Source organism: Crinia signifera, chromosome 19 (assembly GCF_055691185.1).
Source record: "Crinia signifera chromosome 19, ASM5569118v1, whole genome shotgun sequence".
NCBI classification, from domain to species: domain Eukaryota; kingdom Metazoa; phylum Chordata; class Amphibia; order Anura; family Myobatrachidae; genus Crinia; species Crinia signifera.
This window is the reverse complement of record NC_139226.1, coordinates 33,644,326-33,651,167: the sequence shown is the minus strand read 5'-3', so window position 1 is coordinate 33,651,167 and position 6,842 is coordinate 33,644,326. Positions and strand designations below refer to the sequence as shown.

The 6,842-nt window shown below is 47.9% G+C and overlaps 1 protein-coding gene across 1 annotated transcript in view; it reads left to right on the top strand.

The window, feature by feature from the left end:
* Window positions 1-2,775: 2,775 nt before the first annotated feature.
* LOC146041509 (phospholipase A2 inhibitor and Ly6/PLAUR domain-containing protein-like) overlaps window positions 2,776-6,842 on the top strand; it is a 41,606-nt gene continuing 37,539 nt past the window's right edge. Inside the window, exon 1 of the mRNA XM_083161474.1 lies at window positions 2,776-2,898. The gene's annotated coding sequence lies outside the window, so the exon portion shown is untranslated. The remainder of the gene's footprint in view (window positions 2,899-6,842) is intronic.

The window sequence follows — 6,842 nt, the reverse complement described above, 5'->3', positions numbered from 1 at the left end:
TGGCAGCCCCAGCAGCCGCTTGGGGGAGCAAGCAGCACTGGGTCTGTGTGGGTGCCGGCACCCGCTCGACTCACTGACATGCTGCTGCCTGCCGCTGCCCACTGGCTGAGCACTGGAGGCGAGTCAGCCACAGCGCGGGTGCGGCCATGGCAGAGATGACAAATCCCCCCACTGATTTAATTTACTGGACACAAAACCAGCTATTGGCTACTGTGTAGAGGATGGGCAGGCGGATGGGCATGCTAGGGCGGCCTGGGATGCGTCGGAGTCAAGGGAAGCAGCAGTGCATGCTGGTCTCTCTTCCTCTCTTCTGCTTTAGCTTCTCCTTTATGCGTGTGATGTCATCACGTCACACGCTGGGGAAACACGCTGGAGAGGAGCCGGGGGGGGGGGGGGGGGGGCGCCACAAACTTATTTGGCAGGGGGGAGTAAAATTTAAAATTATGCCACTTATGTAGAGGCATCACCATGTCTGGTGACACCCAGTGTGCACTCTGCACAGCCCTTCAAAAGGGTCTGAAAGGGTGCGAGGCCTAAAGTAAAGTGCAGCCCAGCATCTTCATGTGCACTGTCCTGCTCCTGGAGATCTGCAGCACTTGGCTCCTATCACTGTGGAGAAGCCGGATTTTTGTGTAACCCCAGCAGAAAGTGACACCAGGATGAATCTATCATTCTGAAAATGTTGGCACCACGACGACAATAATGGGTGTCAGTATTGTCAATGTCAATAGACTTTTGATAATCAGACCGTGTTTACATTTTTTAGCAAGAATTCTGCCTGGATCCCAGTTATCAGATTATTGATAAATGAAAGTATTGTGAAATCATACGTTTGCTGGAACTGTATGTACTATACTATGGGCCCAGGGCCATCGACAGGGGGGTGCTATGGGTACAGTTGTCCCTTGACCTGGTCTCTGGAAGGGCACAGGCAGCTCATTTTGCCCACCACAACCCTCCGCTGTGCTGCCTGCGCTATGCATGGTGCACTGAACGAAGCACAGGCTTCTTCAATGCAGGACGCCAGCGGCCATTTAAAATGCTGCACCGGCTTTTGAGCCAATCAGAGATTGTGTACTGTTAGCCAATCAGAGCAGCTTCTTGTACACAGCTCTGATTGGCTCACCAGCCGGTGCTGCATTTTAATTGGCCGCCGAAGTCCTGCATTGAAGAAGCAAGGCTGTAAATTAAGGGAGGTGGGGGTGGTGGTGGTGGTGGTGGTGGGGGGGTGGGGGGGGGGTGGCAGGAGGGGTCCGGAGTGGAAATCAGTCCCGGGCCCCAAAACTCCTAGAGCCAGCCCTGTATGGGCCTGATTCTGGTTCATTCGCAAAAGCAAATTCTCTCTCTCTAATGAACAAAACCATGTGCACTGCAGGTGGGGCAGATGTAACATGTGCAGAGAGAGTTAGATTTGGGTGGGGTTTGGGTACTTGTGGAGTATCACGGCTCCCATCGCATGCCATCGCATGCCATATGTAGTGGCATGAGATGGCATGCGATGAGATGCGATTTTTACCGTTTTTAAGCTATTTTTAACAAAAATCGCATCGCATCGCATGCGATCATATCGCATGCGATGCGTTTTTGCACTGAAATGCATACAAATGCATTGAAATGTGCAGCAAACATGTTAAATGCCCCCAAATGTCATTTTTCAGAGTGTACCACCCCATCAACGCCAACCCGAAGCGTGGCGAGCGCAGCGAGCTCGCGAGGGGCAGCGGAACGTGTCCTACGACCTTTTCATACCCCCACTATCCACGTCGGCGTGAAGTTGAGAATAGAAAGTGTGGCGAGCGCAGCGAGCCACCGAGCCGGAAGCGTGGCGAGCGGACGCGGACACCTGTGAAGCCCGCGAGGGGACGCGTATATCTGTGAAGGTATCCGCGTCCCCTCGCGGGGCTCGCTGCGCTCACCACACTTTCTATTCTCAACTCCACGCCGACGTGGATAGTGGGGGTATGAAAAGGTCGTAGGACGCGTACCGCTGCGCTCGCCACGCTTCGGGTTGGCTTTGATAGTGGGGGTGGTACACTCTGAAAAATGACATTTGGGGGCATTTAACATGTTTGCTGCACATTTCAATGCATTTGGATGCATTTCAGTGCAAAAACGCATCGCATCGCATGTGATATGATCGCATGCGATGCAATGCGATTTTTTAGCATGTGATGCACATCGTGGGAGCCGTGATACTCCACAAGTACCGGGGTTTGTACTTCAAACTGATATCTATATTGCAGTGTAAAAATAAAGCAGCCAGTACTTACCCTGCACAGAAACAAAATAACTCACCCATATCTAACTCTCTCTGCACATGTTACATCTGCCCCACCTGCAGTGCACATGGTTTTGTCCATTAGAGATATCATTTTCTTTTGTGAGTGAACCAGAATCAGGCCCTATATTCTTGAGAATAGGATAACGAGAATAAGAAACATAACAAACTGTATACTGTAGTAAGTGATGCGGGTGTGGTATGTAATAAGCCATTGTTTGTTATAATGATTACAAATTTAGCATGACGGACGGTGTGTTAATTTCTAACAAGATCTCTTTTGCTTTTGTGGACTGGAGTGCCTCATTATATGTAAGACACTAATCTCAACATACTAATCCACATGCGCAGTTTACTTTTAAGATTAATTTAAACCAAAGTTTCTAAGAAATGCCAAATGTAAGCTTTGGTGGTTATTCTAAGACGCTTATTTTATTATAGTAATATATAGTATATCATGAAATAATTTAAAAAATGGATTTTGTTTTATTTTTTAGAGCACAGACACTGATCAAGTTGATTGACAGGAAGCCACCGATTGTGGGTATCACTTGGCCATTTTTAGGGACGGTGTGTGCTATCAGATCCGGCCCCGATCTAAAACCTACCGCACAGGCAGAGTAAGTTCTGGGTTACGCTCAGACTAGGAGAATCATGCCATGGGGTATACAGTAAGTTGCGTGTAGATTTGCAGCTGGCCGCTGATCGGTGTGATTTTCACAAGCGCATAATGCAACAAAAAGTGGTGCAAGATGGAATTGTCCTTGGACCCTCCCACCCTCATGTTGTCTGTATTGAACAGGACATGCACAGTTTAACAAACCAATCATTTCAGGGACACGGAATGCCACACTTGGCATGGCTAAAGTGTATCAGTTCTGATGTACCAATGGCGGACGCGTTTCGCTGCTCCTGCAGCAGGAGCAGCGAAATGCGTTCGTAATTGGTACACCATAACTGCTTCCATCATTTATCCCTCCCAGAGTGTGTCTCCAGGTGCCATGCTAAAATTGGATTGACAACCAGATCCAATTGTGCAGCCCTGGATTGCAGGATCCCAACACAGGCTTTACTGTTTTCTGTGGAGGAACGCCACCTCTCTAATTTGCCAATTCAGGATCCAACGACCCCTTGCTCCTGATAATCTATCCTTGTGGAGGAATGCCATCCCTACCACCTTGATTGGAGGAAGTACAGTGGAGAGCTACTACGCCCACCTGACACCCACCTGATATCAGGACTTACTATCAGGACCCAAATAAGGAGGCAGATGTATTAAGCCTGGAGAAGAGATAAACTGGAGATAAAGTGGAGATAAAGTGAAAAGAGATAACGCATCAGCCAATCAGCTGTGTTTGAAATATGACCAGTGGGAGTTGATTGGCTGGTGCATTATCTCCTTCCACTTTATCTCCATTTTATCTCCAGTTTATCTCTTCTACAGGCTTAATACATCTGCCCCAAGATCGGGACACACCTGGAGTTGAGGTGACTTTGAAAACCTAACTAAAATGTGCACAATTCATTGCAGCAATTTTTCCTGTACAAATAAATTTTTAATAGTTTTTAAAGCTATTTAGCTCAGCCTTTTAAAAAAAATTGGGTACTTGTTTCCTAGCATGGCCACACCGATTTACATCGGGGTGGTCGTGTCGGAAAAATCGGGTCGATCGCATCGCATGCGATTTGGTCGCATGCGATGCGATCGACGCGACCGACCCGATTTTTTGATTGAATGAAATGTAAATCGGGTCCCCGGGACCCGATTTTACATTGGATTCAATGTAAAATATTCCCAACCCCCCCCAAATTTAACGCCGTAAACCCCACCCCACGATAGACGCCAACCCGAAGCGTGGCGAGCGCAGCGGTGCGCGTCCTCCGACCTTTTCATTCCCCTACTATCCACGTCGGCGTGGAGTTGAGAATAGAATAGTGTGGCGAGCGCAGCGAGCCACCGAGCCCGAAGCGTGGCGAGGGGACGCGTATACCTGTGAAGTTATACGCGTCCCCTCGCGGGGCTCGCTGCGCTCGCCACGCTTCGGGCTCGCTGGCTCGCTGCGCTCGCCACACTATTCTATTCTCAACTCCACGCCGACGTGGATAGTAGGGGAATGAAAAGGTCGGAGGACGCGCACCGCCGCCCCTCGCGGGCTCGCTGCGCTCGCCACGCTTCGGGTTGGCGTCTATCGTGGGGTGACGACGGGGACATCTATAATGTGAAATGGGTCATATTGGCCCATTTCACATTTTCTCACGGTTTCAATGTTAAAAAATATTTTAACATTGAAGCCTATGGAAAAATCGGGGGCATCGCGTCGGGACCAATGTTAATGGTCCCGACCGACGCGATGCCCCCGATATTTTACCTTTCCCGACACGATTTCAATGTTAAAATATTTTTTAACATTGAAGCCTATGGGGAAATCGGGGGCATCGCGTCGGTCGCGTCGGGACCAATGTTAATGGTCCCGACCGACGCGATGCCCCCGATATTGTGTCTTAGCCGGCCAAATGGACCTGATTTCAAAGGAAATCGGGTCCATCGTGTGGATCGTGTACCTTAACTTAAAGGTACACGATCCATAAGATTGTGGCCGTGCTAGGAAACAAGTACCAAAAATTGTTCTTGATTAATAAATGCGATTTTATTTGAATTAATTGCATCACCTGAATTTAGTGTGTAGCACAACTACCCCTGTGTATATTTACTCCATGAGGCAATGCCCCGTCCCAGCAAGGCCATGCCCCTCCCCATGAGGTCACACCCTTTTTTTGTCACAAGGACTACTGATGTCTCTTGGTAAACCCTCCGTGCACCCCAGTTTCATCCTTTCTTAAAATTTGTACAACAGTGTACAACTTGATGGCCTGCTACTTTAGATAAGGGCTTTATTGTGGCACACTTTGAAGCACATGGTCAATGTATTCTTTGTAAGTTTGACATTATTTTTTCCCATTTCCTTTTGACTAGGTACAGCACATTGAAAATAAGGATTGGGGTGACAGAGACAAAGACAACCTATTGCCCACTTTTTTTGGTTTCTGGAAGAGTATATACTGTATGTATGTAATTTGGAAGAATACTTTACATTTAGTTTCTTCTAAGTACTAAAATACTACACAAGAGGGCGCTGTATCTCCACATTTTGTCTTATGCAATTTGATGCTGATGCGCGCTCCCGTTCAGCTGAAATCGGAAAAAAAAAGCCAAATAGAAGTGTAGCAATGACTATATAGTGCAGATAATGTAGATAGTATGAATTGTATGTACAAAGTACAGAGTTAGAAAAGATTGCACAGCAATCGAATCTTAAGTTGAATAGCAAGGGAATCTCATGTTATGTACACACATTGAGATTCCCTTTGTCTTTGACCTAAAGGCCCATACACACAAGAGATGGGCAAAACGGGTCACTAGCGAGAGCTGGAACCCAGCAGATCAGTCAGTGAAAAGATCCGTATCTTTTAGGCAGGTCAACGGTTCGCTTTGAAAGAAGGGGTAATTTGTTAATAACGAAGAATATTTTGTCTTACAATCATTTATTCCCATTATTTTTTACTTTAAAAAAAAACAAAACATTGAGCTGAACAAATAAGAACACACATAACCGAGTAAAACACTGATTGATGGCTGGGTGCAGAATCGACATTGATGGCGTCTGCACCGATGGCCATCCCTAGCAGCAGCAGCCTTATTAATCTTTCTTTTACTTGCAGTCACAGCACTGAACTCAGTCTCTGGAGTCAGTACATCTCAGCTGCCACAGGTGGCAGTGCTGAGATCAGGAAAATGCATTATAATTAAAAACGAAACTGAAAGTAAAAGAACGATGGATCACCTTTTTGGGATCGGCGGCTCACTCGTCCTTTCATGGGATCCGTTCAAAAGATTCGCTTCGTTTGCGAACGACCCATCTCTAATACACACTAGAGATGTGCGGGCTCGGATTCCTCAGATCCGAGCCAGCACGGACGTCATCAATCCGGGCCCGGATACGAGCAGCGCTCGGCGCTTCCCGCCTTACTAGAATCCGGGCGCACGGGCAAAACGTCATCGCCCGGCGTCGGATTCTCGCGAGATCACGGAACCCTTAAATTACGCAACCTTGCGCCGCCATCTTCACTCCAATCTCGGAGAAGGGTAGGGAAGGGTGTGCTGCTGCTGTGTGTGGTCTCTGCTGGGGCCTGTGCTGCTGTGTACTGTGTCTCTGCTCAGTGATCAAGACATCACCATTGCAAGGATGACTGGTGCTGTGTTCTGTCTCTCCTTTGTGCTGGGGCCTGCCTCTGCTGAGTCTGCTCCTGTATAGTCAGTCACAGTGTGATAGTCCACTGGTGCTGCTAGTGCCACTGCCTGCCCTGCACTGCCTAGTGTCTGCTGCATTCTGCTCTCTGCTGTTGCCACTGGCTAGTGCCTACCAGTACCTATTGCAGTATATAATTCCAGTGTGCTGTTGCCCCTGGCTATCAGTACCTATCACAGTATATAATTCCAGTTTGCTGTTGCCACTGGCAGTGGCTACCAGTATTTTATTTATTGCAGTATATAATTCTATAGCCC